General features: G+C 43.6%; 1 protein-coding gene across 1 annotated transcript in view; it reads left to right on the top strand.

The window, feature by feature from the left end:
- The first annotated feature begins 2,731 nt into the window (after window positions 1–2,731).
- The window catches only part of ptprdb (protein tyrosine phosphatase receptor type Db), a 162,521-nt gene continuing 148,516 nt past the window's right edge, over window positions 2,732–16,736 (top strand). The window contains exons 1-2 of the mRNA XM_069665336.1: window positions 2,732–2,814; window positions 2,995–3,100. The gene's annotated coding sequence lies outside the window, so the exon portion shown is untranslated. The remainder of the gene's footprint in view (window positions 2,815–2,994; window positions 3,101–16,736) is intronic.

Here is a 16,736-nt window from a genome sequence, read left to right as displayed (position 1 = left end):
GAATACAAGTGGTTGGCAGGGAGCCACACATCAAAAAAAGAATCAATTTGGAAATGAAATATTACACCTACACATTTATTTGAAGCGTTCAACTCCTGTTAGCATTGTTATATCTCTATAATGATGCTGGTGTATTTGAACAGAGGTGTATTTTTGCTCCGTAAAGATCTTCATGCTGCCTTTGGCTCTGTGTGTTGGATGCTTCCAGTCTGCCCCATGGGAGTAAACAGTGACACCTGTGTGATTTGATCAGGGTAACAAAGTGACATGCAGTTTGTTTGTATTTGAGATGCATTACAATTTTACAAAGGCCCGTCAAGGATCCGTTTTGTTTTCTATTGTTTCTATAAATTACACGCAGCGTTACCGTTGTTTCGTGATCTATTTAGTTAAGTTTATGATGGTCCAATCTCGGAACAAGGGGTGGAGATCGCAGGGTAACTCACGATACGATACGCGATACATGGCCCACGATAACGATAATATCGCGATACAGCGTTTCTGCGATAATTGATATATTGTAAGATAATCATGTAATGATACACCACATCGAACGATATTTCATCCCACCCATACTTGGAACCGCATCCATTATCAAGTCATGATGATTTAGCATTTAAAGAGCCAGTTTGCTGTCATGCTATTATTGGGAGCTAATGCCATTATTGTAGGAAAAAAATGCAATTTCGCTCTGTGCCTTTGGAGGACGCTGTTTGCTTCTCCAATGGGACCCGGGAAATCTCCGCCAGACTCCGTAAAACACGTCACCTGGCGGAGGGCAGGGAGCTTGCTAACTATACTTCCTCAATCTAGGACGCCAGCCTCCGATGTCTGCAGTGTTTATTTGAAAAAAAAACACATACCATAAAATGTAATCATTTGTTCCATGAGGTGCCTTCAAGTGCTGCCTCCGCTCCTGTTTTCCCCCCCAGACATTCCACTTTTATACCTGAGTCATGTCTCATTCAAAATCATCAGATTTGTAGAAATGTAGACTGAAGTCCCGAAGTGTTCTTAGATGATCCACCGGTATATTCTCGCCGTATTTCAGATTCTGTACCGCTCTGAGCCATTGCCTGCAGCGAAAACGGTAGTATCAGCGTCTCGCTGGGCCGTTCCTTTCAGAGGGAGGGGCGCAATGCACGCTGGGTGTTGTAGGAATGTAGAATGGGCGAAACCACGAGCTGTTTGTACAACTTTCTCCACAGCTATGGCGCCAATTTCAAATATTATTGCTTCTATCGATTACAGAGAACACCAGCTTTGACTTACAGAGGTTTTTTCCAGGGGCTAAATTCTCCATTAAGGGCGACAGCCGAAACATCTTGTTTGGTGGAGTAGCCAGTGGATATAACGGAAATCCAGGCAAAGTCTTCCTCTCCTCTAAGCGATCACTGTTTTTAGTCGTAATGCAACCGGACACATGAGAATAGCGTTTAAGTTCGGAGACGACACGAAGACTGGAAGGTTTTCTGCATTCATATACAGATATCTCTTTGTAGAGATGAATGAAAAGCTAAAGCTCATTGCAAAGGTTGAGTGATGGGGGATCATCAGCTGACCAAACTAAATGGATTAAAATTTGGCTGATGAGGTCAGCCTCTTTTGCTCTCCAAACAGACCATTTTCCTGCATGCATCCAAAGCCCTCTTAAACCTGATTGGGCGGTACTACTCGGACAACAAACAGGACAAACAATCTGAGATCAAAACGCTTTCATCACCAACATTTTGTCCCTCAACTTGCAAGTCTGCCTTCACATCTGATATCTGTTTGAAGAGATTCATGATGGCCGGAATATAACCGCTCCTTCCTTATGGCATATGTTGTGTGAAACTGCACTTGTGCACTTTTCCTTTTCATGTTAAGGTGTATTCCATAAAACATTATGTAGAAGGGGCTTTTTGATTAAGGCAAGGTGGTTCAGCTCTGCTTTAAAACGCTGCTGTAAAATGAAACCCTGCACCGTCTGTATGAAGGTATTCATTCAAACACTCATTTTACGCTAATGGAACATTGCTTTTCTGTATTCTCCTCTGTTAAATGAGAACAAAATCTGCCGCAGTACATTTATAGAAATAGAGCAGGAGCTGGGATTGGGGATTTTCACCAAATTAATGTGTGAATGATAAACACTCTGAGTGCTGCAAGTCTCTGGGGATTCCTCCGCCACCTGAGGTAAGACTGGATGTGAGCCAGAAAGTCCCAGGTCAGCTCTTGAAAGCATCTTTGAGGAGTGCTTTGCAGATAATGAAGCCAGGATGCGGTTTGAAGTCTTCCTCGCTCTCTGAGTTCTTTCAATTCAAATTGTTTTTTATTAGTGACGTAAATAAGTAGCCTACAATGTTTACTAAACAGGTTGTAAGATCATTAAAAGATCTTTCATCTTGACCTCTAGCCCGTGGTCGACGGTAGCACTATCACAGTATCATAACCCAAAACATGCACATGTGATGCATTTGAGTGCTTCTGCAGAATTGGGAATTATTTATCAAGACTTTTGATGAGTTCACGTGTTATGTTTTCTGCAGTTCATAGGTGGTTTGTGTTTCGTATCTTTGACCTACTTGGAAAAAAACTTTTAAGTAGTGGTTTGTTTAATTCAATTCTCTGAATCTGTCTGCTGCACCTCTGATCTCTCTCTCTCTCTCTTCCTCTCTCTCTCTCCCTCCCTCTCTCTCTCCTCCGGAGCTTATCTCGGTGCGCATCGTCAGCATCAGTTTCAAGTCAAATCTGACAGCCGCTGCCTTGCCCGGTCCTTTTTCCCTTTCCGTCTCTTTCCCTCTCCGGTGGTCATCCCGTCTCGTTTAAGAGGTACAGACCCGGATTAGTGAGCTAAACGTGTGTAATTATTGATGTACTTTTTGGGTGGGTGGGGAGAGAGAGGAGAGGGGGGAGGTTGACCTCGATTGCCGCCCGGGATGAGAGAGTCTTCTATAGGCTGGCGTGCTTTTCTCTCAATGTGGTCTTCTTCTTACCTTTTTCTCTTTGCAGTTGTGTCGGGACTGTGGGAGCGCGTCTGGCTTCAACTTGGGGTGAAGAAAGACAGAGGAAACTCCTCGGGATTCTCCGTACAACGAGCTCTGATCCGGATATTCTGGTGAGCACACTTTTAGCGAAATTGTTGCTTGATTTTCATCCTTTTGCGTCTTCCGGTAAAAACAAAAACATTTGAAAGTGCGCTTTGTGCTGATTTGAAACGGGTTTGTGTAAATAACCCGGGCACTTTTGTCTTCTTCAAACATTGAAAGCAGCATTTCATGATTGTTTTCTCACGCTGGAAGCTGAAAAGGAGCGCGTGCGTGGTGTTAGCAGCGCGGCTCGTTCGCTCCTCTCGTTCAAATTTTTCTTTCACCCCGTGGCAGCGAACTTCTCGCTTATTATGCATGTGAATTAAACGTGTCCATTTGTGACTATTACCAGTCAGTATTCCTCTCACGCAGGGTGAGGAAGAGAGTAAAACACTGCCGGCCGGGGTGAGGAATAGGGAGAAGGGGGGAGAGATTAGGTGAGAGGAGTGTGAGGAGAAAGAAACATTTTAAGGGATCCCTCAGGGAAGCGCTGCTTTTCTTCTATTTTTATGAGAGGGATTTTATTAGTCTTTTATTTCCTACAATGATGACATTGTGTGATATTGTTCTAAAGCCTCTATTTAATATGCTATTATTGTCAGAGCCATTACTCCCCATTATATATATAGTGACATCCTACAGTGCTGCTGGCTGGGCTGTAGGCAGAAATCTATGGGGCCATTTGCTTGTTTTTATTGTCCTGTTTATCAATTAAGCTTGTCTATAATGGAGATCTCACACTTCCTCCAACATAAAACATTACTCTCCCACACACCATCCGCTAGCATCTCACCTCCCACATAGCCAAACTTGCTGTCCACAGCCGATTATCTGGTTATGTGCCACCATTTGCACTAATAGAGAGTCCCTACTTAATGTAATGACAACTCGATCTGTCAGCACAGGCACGAGCGAGGGCCGCTTAAAGGCTCATAAGCGGTGTCATGAGGGCAGATTGAGGAGCCGTAAAGACACAGAGGACATGACAAAGTGCCTGTGGAGGTTGTTGGAGTAGTTTGCTGATGTGTTTTATTGTCCGTGTACAGTATGGGGCTGTCATTGTGAAGCCAGGAGTGCGTGCGTGCGTGCGTGTGAGAGTGAAAAGTGTGCGTGTGTGTGTGTGCAGGCTTTGCTCAGTCATGTGTATGCAAGGAAAGAATAAGTGAGCAAAAAGAAAAGAGGGACGGAGACAGGGACAGAGAGAGAGAGAGAGAGATTATGCTAACTCAAAGTACTGGAGGAAGAGGAAAAACCCATGTAAGCAGTTTTTCTTTAGCCTATATATTTATATATTTAGCTGTCAGGGCCTTCACTGATACACAGTGGGTTCTTCTGGATTTGACATGCTTGTCACCAACATGGGGTTTATATAAAAGAGGGCCACTGCTTATTTTAGCTTAGCTATACGAGAAACAAGAGGAGACTAAGAGGATTGACCAAACAAGACCACTGACAAAAACGCAAATAAAGTCAGCTGCTCATATTTAGGGTAATATGCAGGGGCATTTCCAGGTGGTGGCGTGGGGTGGCATGGGTCCCCCCGCTGAAATCTGATTGGCCCCTCTTAATGCCACCTAATTATCCTAAACTTAGTTGGCTATCTGCCTGCTTAGAGGCAAGGCCCAACTTATCAGGCTTTGGTTCAAGAGATTGGTAACTTTTGTGGCATGTCAGTGTAGCACAATTTATTTGGTTGGTACTTTGTACTAGAGGAGACAAATCTTCCTTTCGAGTCCTTCAAAAATTTGTAGGATGCACCTCTGTTGTGTTATTTTTACAAATTAAAAAAATATACACATGAATGTAACAGCTGTCTTATACTTTAATGTAAGTAGTTAAAGTAGATATCATTAGTAAAGAGAGAGACGTAAGGCTATTTGGATTACCTATACTTCATGCCAACCCTGCAGAAGTCGTTGCCCCAGTAGGGCCACCCCCCAGTCTAAGTATTCTGCACTCACCCCTGGTAGCATTAGAGGAATCTTATAGACAGCAACTAAGGCTCCACTGAACTTTATCCACACTCAGTTTGTGCAGGAAGCAATGATGCACTGCTGTCAGACAGCTGTGGGTATATAATAATAAGAACTCATTTCATGTTTCTGTCTACGTTTTTGGTCAAAGTAATAACAAATCAAAGGAAATGTATTTCTAAGGAAAAGAGTGCCCCATGTCATCGCTCCTCAATTTGATTCCAGCTCTTTCTTCAGATGAGTTTCAGTCTGAAATGTTACAGCAGAGATTTTTAACCTCATTGTAGACATGGCCAGGCAATCATGTATAATAAACCGGTCATTTACCCTGGGCCGGTGTCAGGTGAAAATGAGCTGTTGATGCGCTGACACGGTGACGCTGATGGCCATCAAGATGATGATGATGACAGTGTTCTGGCTTGTCTTAATGATTGTTATAATGCTGATCATCTGATTATCACTGATGCTGCTAATAAAGTAGGATTACATCATTGTGAGAATGGTGTTACAGCACGAGTCAGGCGCTAAATCTGACACTAGAATAAGATCAAAAAAGACTTGATTTCCCAGAATGCTCTTCATTCTCAGAGCTGTGCGAGCGGAGGCAAACACTGGGTTAAAGTTTGTTGTTTTTTTTTCTTGCGAGAAGCAGACAAGTTGAGTGTCGTTTGACAGCATGAAAGAATGGATCTTCTTGTATTTGGTGTTAAGATGGTGGGCTGGCAGCTTCATCACAGTCTTAAGAACATGACAGTCCGTGCAAAATGGTAGCGGCGTACAAAGCCAATCCTGATTTTTTCCTTGTGACAGATTGCGTGTGTGTGTGTGTTTGTGTGCGTTCTTTCCCTTTCCTCCGGTTGTTGTTTGTTCTCTCGGACGCACACTCACTAAATCACACATAACAGGCACATATGCACTCAAATGTACTTACGCACGTTATCTCATTTTTAACTTGATGAACAAAGCGTTCGCCACATTTTTTTTAAAAATACCCAGAAACACATTGATGCAGGCCGGCGGTCACACATGCCTACACAGTTAATAAAAACCTTATTGTGTCCCGGACGTATCCGCCATTCTGTCATACAGTACACGGCCTTGAGCTTAAAAATATCTGAGTACAAACGCACGTACATGCAGACACAGTTTTAGCAGGGACAGCCCTGGTGTGCTGGCACAGAACCAAAGAGTTGGTGATAACGAGGTTGAAGTTAGTTAGGATTTTTAGCTGCAGCTCAACCTCCTAACACCCTTTCTAAATCTGATTCATCCCAAAATGAGATGTTTTTCCAAGAGAGGGAGATGAAAACACTCTCTCTCTCGTTCTCTCTCCCTCCCTTCTTCCACTGCCAAATACAGTTGAGCTCACCCCCCTCCTCCCCTCCCCTCTTTCTATTACTCTCATACTCTCACACACTGTCTGTTTCACACCCCGTTCCTCCCGCCCGTTCTCTCACATCTCTCTCTTCTCTCCTCCCCTGGCACCTCGATGTGTTTCTCTTTAATTGAGATGCATTTCAATGTGGTGCAAATTAGCTTTCTACAGCTCCAGTCTAAACTTGCAACCTGTGTATGTGTGTGTGTGTGTGTGTGTGTGTGTGCCCATGCATGTATATGTGCATGTGTATCTATAAGTGTGCGTGCAAAAAGAATTCCCACAGTTGAAAGCCCTACCTTCCTGCTCATTTCTCTCCAGCGCGTCTTCTGATGCCTCTCCCACAAACTTACATTTTTAGTACAGCATTAATTACATTCACTTGGTTGAGACGGCTTTACTTTGTGTGTCTTGGCTGGAGGAATTTATGTTGCTCCCCTCTCCGAGTTGGAATTGTGATCTGTGCCTCTGAGAGATGACAGTGCATGGCAGCTCATTAGGGAGCGGGCCGGAAATCAGTGGGGTCAGGGGGGGTTTATAGAGACAGGTTTCAGTTATGCAATGCTTGTCCTTCTCAGCTGATCTGATCTGATCTGTCTGGCTAAAGGGAAAGGCTGGCAGGTGATATCCTGTGCACTGTGCAGGGCGAGGGCACAAGTGTAGGGGCGCCACAGGAGGACTGGGATGTGCAGTTTGCAGCTTATTTTTTATATATATGTTCTGCCTTTTTATTGATAGTACAGAGTTGGGATGACATGTACCAAAGGGCCAGGAGTCAAGGAGTCAAACCGGCGGCTGGTGCAGTGAGGACTTTGCCTCCATAACTGAGCTAGACCTGTGCTCCCAGTTTTCTCTCTTAACCCTATGAAAACAAACCTCCTCTGGATGGCCATGGTGGGTCCATTGTTTGTCCTTTTTTAATCAATCTGAAATAAGCAAATTATAATAGCTTTAGCCGTCATTCTTCCTGCAGCTGAAAGCTAAAAGCGTTTTCCCACTGGTCGAAAACCGCTAACACCCTGCTTTTTTATGCTTAGTTGGAAAGGCTACAATCGGCATTCACACCCGGGTCAAATGACTCTGCAGTAGACCCGGGTAGTTATCGCCTCGGCTCCGATCGGCATTGATGGGAACACTAAACCCATGTCGACATGCTAATCTCTGCCACCTTTCCGGCGCGATGCTCCATCGGTAACTTCTGCGACTCCTTGTCATCTCAGCTACAAATTCCGCCCGTCTCCGTCTGAGCAGCGTTCGAACATTGTTCCAAATTTGTCGCCGCCGAGTTTGATAAACCGACTGAATGAGTAATAGATACAATAAAGACCTAACCACTGCAACTTCTTCACTGTTGACTAACCCTGTCTCCGGCGAGTTTGTGACATGTGACGCAGCAGAAAAGAAACTGAAAGCAGGATACTCCCCTGGCAATGAGAAAAGAGACAATCGGCATCTATACGCGGGTCCTCCTGGGTCTGAAACACCCACATCAACGCGCTAATTCCGATGGGAAAGGGGGATAAGACTCCTGTCTCTTCTGTCAGCATGTTATATTCATTGATGACATCATTACGGTACTTACATCCTGGTTTTAGGGATATGTAGCATTTAAAGATAGTCTAAGAAGATGTCAGCACAATAAGCAACGTAACAATGTAGGACCTGTATTTTAGATTAAACTAAAAATCAAAAATGCTGTTCCTCTTGTAATTTACGTTTCACTCTTTTCCTGGTGTTTGTTTGGGAATGTTTGAGTTTGGTATTTTTTTATTTATGACAAAATAAATTCTCTGGTTTATTGAATTACAAGGTTTCACTTGTACAGATTCCAGGGATATGAAGCATTTGAAGATAGTCAGAGAAATCACAACTCAACAAACAAGCAAAAACAAAACATTCTTTGCACTGGTGAAATTATTTCTTTTGCAGAGTTTAAATGTTAACAGGTTTGAGTCATTAAAATCCCACTTACAAGCAAATCTTGTGAGGACCTTTGAAAGTATTTACAAGTTGGGAAGGTAGTAAGTCTGAGGGATTTGCAAGATAATACCAACGATAAAAAAACAACAACCTTGAACTAACTTAAGTTTACTCTTTGTGACTCTCTGAATCTTTGCTTTTTACTGTGAAATACTTTTTGACTTCCAAAATTCTCCTCAAAAGAAACAATCTGATTTATTCTTGGGATGATCTGTGCGCATGGGAAGCCTGTGATACCGGGTTTGCAAGTAGACTTATCTTTAAAGGGTCTCATGCTAAAGAAGTCGGCCAGCCCTGAATTAGAGGGATCATCCAGCCTCAATATAAAGTTCTTTGGTGAAAGAGTTCCCATCATAAGTGCCGTTGCATTTGAAGATGTGAAATAATTTCAAATTGATAAAAGATAAAAACAGTGGAGTGACCTGAGGCAGGTCTTTCCAGGTGGTCACTTGTGTGTAGTGTGACCCAGCAGTGCGGGAGTGTGACTGTGTGTGCACATACATTTGAGAGAGCTGGAGGAGTCGTTAGGGAGAGTGATGCTGACAGTGGGGTGACCTTGGGGCTCCCAGTCTTCCTCCTGTCGATGAAGGGGATGACTTAGTGCCTCCCAACCCACCCATGATGGCTCATTTATTATCATTAGGCACACAGTCAAAAGATGCTGCTCAGGCCCTCAAAACAGAGCCGTACGTCTGTGCGCTTGTCTCCGTCTCTTTGTGCGCGTGTGTGTATCGCCGAGACAGGAAAGGAAGTCTTATCTCTTATGATAAGTGCTGCACGTCTGAGCATATGTGTCTGTCAGCCTGTGTTTGTCACAGGAGCACCTGCCTTTGTGTTAGCTTCTGAATGTGTGTTTATCTGTATCTTGACTGAAGACGCGTCGCCTGTCGGCCCACATCTGCCGGTGAAACGCGCCTCTCTGCCTGCTTACAGTGCAGTATAAATAACAGTCTGTGCCATAACCCTGCCGTTACGTCACCTCAGCCAGCCAGCCAGCGTGTATGCGTAGATCAGGGCGGCCTCTGTGCTATCGTTTCTCAGCGTGATGGATGGAGACTTCTGCGGGCCAGTCAATACCCAATCTGAGCCCCACTGTCCTGATTTAAGATACAGCAGCACCCAGGTGACACACTCAGAAGCACGCCACTTTAATCACTCTGAGCATCAACTCCACGCTGCCAAGATTGGTGTGTGGGTGGCTTACTGTGTGTTTGTGCGCGTGTGTAAGTGTGTGTGTTTGTATTAGTATCTCACTCAGTCAAGCACTGCTGTAATCACACAGCGATCGGCGAGTGCCTGCCGCCTCTGACAGAGTTAACATTTCTTTAGAATGAGACGGGAGTAACATAAATAACGCGTGCACGGAGGATTTATGCGATGTGATTTGTGAGCGTTAACAGAAAACATACATGAAGAGAGAAGATGGAAGTGCTGAGTTAACTTACTGTTAAATAAATAGAAGAGATGTTCCAATACCATTTTTCCTTCCTGATAGCAAATCCCATTCCTAGTCTAGAGTATTGAATAACAGCAAGTACCACTCTGTTACCAGTTGGTAAAAAATCACATGCTGTAATTATTTTTTACAGCTTTACATCTATGCGACATGTATGCTAACCTAAGCAGTCTTAGCTAACAGCAGCTGCTCGGCTCGCAGCCCCTCCTGACTACTACTCAGCCAAATAGTGTCGGAGAGATAATTATTATGAGCATGAAACTGTTTTACTTATCTCATCTTCAAACTGAAAAAAATGTTCCCTGATGGGAAAACACTGCTAACATTTATCTAGTTTTGACTAACTTTACAGTAGTACAGTACTAGCAGCGCGCTGTTGGTGTTAGCTAACGTGAAATGGTAATTTACCTGTAATCAATGTATGTTAAAGCTCCTGTGAGGAAATTTTCGCTGGTGAGGAAACACTGTAATTTATTCTGATTACTCTCTAAGACCTACAAAAGCAAACCAGACCATCAGCAAGAAGATTGATTATTTTCTATATAGCTATTTTGAATGCCTTAAAATGCTGGTGGGGGGTAGGTGTCAGATGAAGTGATTAACTGCACGCTGCCTTTGTTTATATATTCCAGGGCAAGAAATTACTTAAACTTAAAGACTTAAAGTGACTTGACAGAAAGCAGGATGAGACTAAAGCATGTACAGGACAAAATCGGCAAAGTGATAAGAGGTACGGCTTTGTCCACAGGGGGCGCCAAAATCAACACAAACAAAAAGTTCCTCACAGGAGCTTTAAGTTACTATCTCTCACCGAATTCAGTAACACAATGGTGATTGAGCCTATGGCCCACTGAAGAAAGCCTTTGCATTTGCATTATTACGGACTGGGTGTCTGGTGCCACTTTCATGGAAAAAATCACAAGCGGCGCCCAGTTAGTGCGTCGTCAACGCGTTTTCCATCACCCAGCAGTGGTTGGTCTGCTAGAGAGGGTAGGCGGAGCTAAGCGGCTGCTTTTCCGGTCTCTGCAAATGTTGCGAGTAAACAGTAATCTACTATGGCTGAACAAACAAAGAAAAGATGGATGACTACAGATACAACAAGTGAAAATCCAAGGAAAAAGAAACAAATTCGACCCTCAGATGTAGGCAAACAGTCTAAAAAGGAAGTCAGCTATACTAAATATTTCTGCTGTGCAGGCTGTGCTGTGTGTTAAGGAGAAGAAGGAACAGGGTGATGTTTCTTAGGGGCATACAAATGGGATTCTACTGGTTACAACTCAAAACATGTGTTGATATTTCTATTTACATTGTCAGATTTAAAAAATTAAATTTCTGCCTGGATTTGATTTAGGGACAAAGTTTTCCAAATGATGAAATGTGGCATCCTTTGACTGCTATGTGACTTAGAGAAGCTGGATGATCGGGCAGGACTTTGTCACCTCAGGGTAGGATTTGTGCCCTGAACTTTTGAGACTAGTAGGCCGCTTGGTTAAGGTTAGAAGAAGTAGAAGCATTTTTTGGTTAAATCTAGAAAAAAAAAAAAAATCTACATATTCCACTGTATGTCATCTTTAAGTCAGGATTTACATTTTCAACATTAAACCAAGACACTGGCTCTCTCTCACAGTAACCACATGCTCTTGCTTGCATAAACAAACCCTTTAAAAAGCATTACTCATGCTTTAGCTGCAAGGAGCGGATTAGGAGGAAGAATCAATGACGTCATTTCTGTGTGAAATGCTTTCAGATACATTCAGATTGAACATCCACAATGAATAGTTAGCAGTCCATGTAAACAGGCTATGCTAATCAGAAATGTAATTGTGCAGCATTTCTTCTCCGATGTGAGTTTAATCAGAATGTAACTTTTTTTTAAACACATTCACATATGTCCAAATCTCCCACAATGCGAGGATGGGAAAGAGCGGATACTTGATGAGGGAAAAGGTGGGCAACTTATACTCAGCCTCCACTCCGTTTACACTGTGCCTGCTGTTTCAGTTTATGAGCGCATCATGCTGCAGAGAACGCTTCAGCACGAGCAGTAATCAAGGCAAGATTGTGTTTGTGTGAGTGAGCGGCTGGATATCGCTACTTTATCAGAGAGTAATCTGTTTGCATTGCTTCAAATTGTTCCCTCTTGACATGTCATCACTCACATACATGCGCAACACATACTTACTTGTGTACACAGAAACACACGTACGCACACACATCCGCGGGGCCCCTCCCCTCCGGCCCCCTCCGCTTTGGCTGTTAGTCTAATTTATGAGGTGCCGTTAATTTGGCCTAAACGCTCGTTGCGAGACCTCCCTCCTCTCTCATCCCTTCATCTCTGCATCCCTCCTTCTCGTCCTCCTCCTCATCAGTCACTCGGCAGAGTAAATCAGAGGGGTGGTATTGCACAGCAGGCAATACACAGACTGGACACCTTGACTAATATACCGCTGTCCTTCTCCCTCCCTCCCTCTCCTCCTGTCTATCTAACTCTCCCTGCACCCCCCCTCCTCCTCCCTCATCTCTCTTGCCCACTGTCTAAATCAAATTTGGCTCCTCTCCCCTCTCCTCTGTTCCTCTTTTAGGTTGCCTCTCCACACTTCTTTTACCTCTCCTGTGCTTCTTTCCGGTGCTTTCTCTCCACTCTTCCTTCCACCCACTGTCTCCCTACTTGTGTCCTCTACTCTCCGTCTTCACTCCCTTACCTTGCCTCGCTCCTCCTTGCCTCCTCCCCCATCCTCCTGTTCTCATGTTAGGTGTAAATTTAGAACAGAAGGCATGAGGGGATGCTTTGTATATGTGTGTATTTCTGTGTGTGTGTGTGTGTGTGTGAGAGATAGAAAGACAAACTCCACTTGAAAGCTTCTCACAGTCCCCGTACAGCGCTCAGATGGGGCTGATTAAAACATAAAGCCTTGGTTTTTCATCCACATTTAGGATTCACATAAGAATCAGATACAGTCCACACACACTCGCATGCATACATGCACGCACACACATGTTTCCAGCCTCATTATCTGACTCTTATTCCTCTCCTTTTGCTCCCATCTTCGCTCTCTTTTTTCTCACTCACTCTTAAACACACTATAAACCGGCTGAAGGAGATTTTTTCCCCCAGTATCGTGGAAGTGAGCAGAAACAACATTTGAGACTCCCCCATCGCTTTACGCCACATTGTCCCCTCTAATTCCATACATGGGACACACTCGGGAGTTAGCCCGCGCTGTACTCACTGTCCTGCACACCTATACATCACTGTCCATCTCTCCAGCTCCCCTTCCTCCCCCCTCTCTCTCTCTCAATCGTTCTGTGTTTCATGTCTATTTATTTTCCTCCTTTTCCCTCTCATTTCTCATCTCTCACAGCGTCGCTCTCTCTCACGCAAACCCCGTCTTCCCCGGCCCCCTGTCTTTCTTTCTCCGTCCCTTCTCCTCCTCTCTCTTCTTCAAATTCCCCAAACACAAAGGGCTTAGCTACTTCTCAATAAATGTAACAACATCTAGCCTCCTGTTCTCTAGATCTCGCTGTACCCCCCTCCTCATCCTCCCCCCTCCTCTCTGTCACTTCTCTCTCTCTCTTTCTCTCGCTGGGTTTCCTACTGGTGCACACTTCCAGTCACAAGATAAAGCATGCTACCTCTGCCTTATTCCTCTGTGTATTATATAAAGCTACCATGCTATCATTAAGCTAGAACAATTTAAAATACCGCCTCATGCTATATAAAGATCAGACAGTCTGTGGAGCTAAGAATTCACTTAATTAGAATAAAGCAGAAAGGGAACCAGACAGACAGATGATGTTGATTTCAGAGTTTATGTTGTATAAAAGCTATTTCTTTACCTTATAGACATTTTGACACGCTTCACTTTTATTCTGAAATAAAATAGGACAACGGGGAGCACATTTATTGCAAAAGATGCAGCTTCAAGCTCATTTTCATCTGCGATCTCGGGGCAAGTGCCTCCAGCGATGTTCAGGATGACTGTGCAAATGGTTTAACAGCAGCAGCGATTTGCAGTGAATTAAAATGATTTTGCCTCAAAAACAATTTAAGACGACTCAAATTTTACATCAATATTTCAAACACAAAAAGTGTCCAACTAACCGGCCTAACACGGGTGATCCAAAGCATAATTAGAGTCGGGCAGTTTGGGAGAATTTTCTTAAAAGCGCTGCAATCTTTTACACTTCCAATTTGAATTTCAATTTGATGCAGCGCAGCAAAACCTCAGTGACTGGAGTGCTAGAATGAAAGTGTTTAACTAAAAAGTAAAGTCAACATTCAGATTGCACTGAATGGGGAAAAAAAACCACTTTGTTGACTCAAATTTGGAAAAGTAGTTCCTTTCAGCGGAGGCTCTCGTTGACCTTGAAACAGAACTACAGGTTGTAACAAACTGACGGAGCTGTGGTGGAGGAAAGTCGTGATGAAAGCACCAAGAACCAAAAGAAGACGTAGAGAAAACATGTAAATATCATTGTATAATAACTATATCAATGGTTGATTTATGGATTTGCACATTTTAAAGACCAGCTCCAGTTTTAAGACATATAAAATGCTCTTCTTGAAATAATAAATTGTCCTCCTAAGGTCTCTCCTCCTTCTCCCTCATTAAAAATTACCCAATCTGCATAGTCCCTGCCCACTATGTCCTATGCTTCTCCTTTCATAAAATTACAGCCACAAACAAATCACGTCTCTCCCATCGTTTAGCGGCAACTTGTTGAAACGTTGCTAGCTTGAAATTTAGTAATTAGCAGTAGTAATGTTATAACGTTAGTAGTCAGTAGTGAGTTTGCAAAAATAACGATGACGACGACAGCTGGCTCGCGTCTCGCAGAAGTGGTTGCCATAGGTTACACATAATGATATGTATAGCATCACCCCAGGAATTAACAGGATTGGCTCCTTATGTTTGTGACATCACAAACCTGCCAATCTGAAAACGTGTTGTTCAGCCTGTCGTTGGTATACTGCAGTTTAAAAGCAGACAGGCCCAGCCATGGAGATGACTGCTTATGTTGTCCCTGATATGTCTTGTAGCACATAAAAAACACCACATGGAGATGTTTACAAGGTTAAACACTGGATTTTCACTGGAGGGGGTTTGGCGTCAGTTTAGCTCAGCCGTTAAATCATCGTCCCATGTACAGAGGCTACAGTCCTCTATGCGGCGACCCCAGCTTCGACTCCCACCCTCAGCCCCTTGCCGCCTGTGATCCTCACTCTCTCTTCCCCTGTTTCTGACACTATCCACTGTCTTCTCTATAAATAAAGGCCTAAAAAGGCCCCCCAAAAATCTTAAAAAAACAGATAACAGCTTTCTCTTTTTAGAGACATTGGAAGGTATTTTGAAAGTAGAGTATCCAAAGTTAGACAACCCAAAGTCTCGGAATATAAGTCTGAAACTTTCAGCTTTTCCAAAGTTAAACTCGCGTATTGGCTTATGGACTGTCGGATCTTGGATCGTGGGAAAGTTTGATGGACACTTTTTTTAGTATTTTTCAAAACCTGTGCTTTATTAAAGGAGAAAATGTATGGTCAAATTAAAAGTATGCGTTTACATGGGGCGCTGGTTTAGCTCAATTGGTAGAGCAGTCACCTGATATACAGAGGCTACAGTCCTTGACGCAGCGGCGGCAGGTTAGACTCCCACCCTCGGCCCTTTGCTGCATGTCCTTCCCCCCACTCCCTTCTCTCCATGTTTCCTATCTCTCTTAAGCTGTCCTATCTAATAAAGGCAAAATGGCCCCAAAAATTATCTTAAAAAACCTGTAACCAATAAAAATAATTAATTTAATTAGTGCTTTTGTTTATCTACAAATATCCAGATTGATAAAGCCATGATAGTCCTTCAGAGTAATAAAACAGCAAAAAAAACCACACAAAATATTTTTGTTTTGCCTATATGGCCTTTTTTCTTGTTCAGTATATATTGCATACGCCCTTACACTGACTTGTGACATTTAATCGAGCAGTAAATACATTCAGGTCATGTTCTTTGGGATCAGCAGCATAAATCAGGAGTTATCAGCTTCTGGCAGTGCTGACAGTCAGATAACAAAGTCAGGTAAGTGCAGGATGATGCATTATTATTACACTCAAGCATTTTTTATTCTTGATCCTAACTTGTTTTTCGGCGATCGGCGAGACACATTCATTATTTCACGAGCTAAAAAAGCATTCAAAACAAGTATTTTAACTGCGATAATGAATGGATTTACAGCTCCCGACTCAGCAGGGTTCAACTCTTTTAAATAACAATCAAGATTCAATGACAGACGTGGAACGTGCAAATCAAGTATGAGCTGGGTGCATTTTCCTGTGTGAATCCATTATGTGGCTGTATCCCTGTGAGATCTCCGGGAGGCAGGCCAAGTGTCTCTGGCTGAGCCATCTCCACTCGCCGTGTGTGTGTGTGTGTGTGTGTGTGTGTGTGTGTGTGTGTGTGTCTGTGCAGTCAGCCACACACAAGACAGATAGAAGCACCAGTCTGCTCAGCCCTCCAGTCGCACCAATGTAATCAGACCTCAGCAGCCATAAAGCACCGGCTATGGACATTCTGCCCGGCCCGCTGTCGCACACTCACACACACGGAAACACAATCCTACGTACTCCCATACACGAATAAATTCCGATGTAGACTCATGCACAAGGACGCAATTGTGTGTCTTAGTGTAGACGTAAGCTGCAAACAAACAAATGAGAAGAATAGCACCGAATTGGCTCACACCTATCTGTACACACTGACACATATATGCACGCGCACACACGTAGATCAGAGCGAGTGCTCATTGGTGGTCCTCCATAAGTTGAGGCTCTCTGCCCGAGGAGCTTAGCCCAACATGTCCCGGTCTGCTGGGGCAGGAAGGATGTCTTCTTG

This window comes from Semicossyphus pulcher, unplaced genomic scaffold, assembly GCF_022749685.1.
Source record: "Semicossyphus pulcher isolate SPU_LCO1_2020_fin unplaced genomic scaffold, fSemPul1.0.p SCAF_17, whole genome shotgun sequence".
NCBI lineage: Eukaryota > Metazoa > Chordata > Actinopteri > Labriformes > Labridae > Semicossyphus > Semicossyphus pulcher.
Note: the sequence above shows the minus strand (reverse complement) of the source record. Positions and strands in the feature narration are given on the sequence as shown.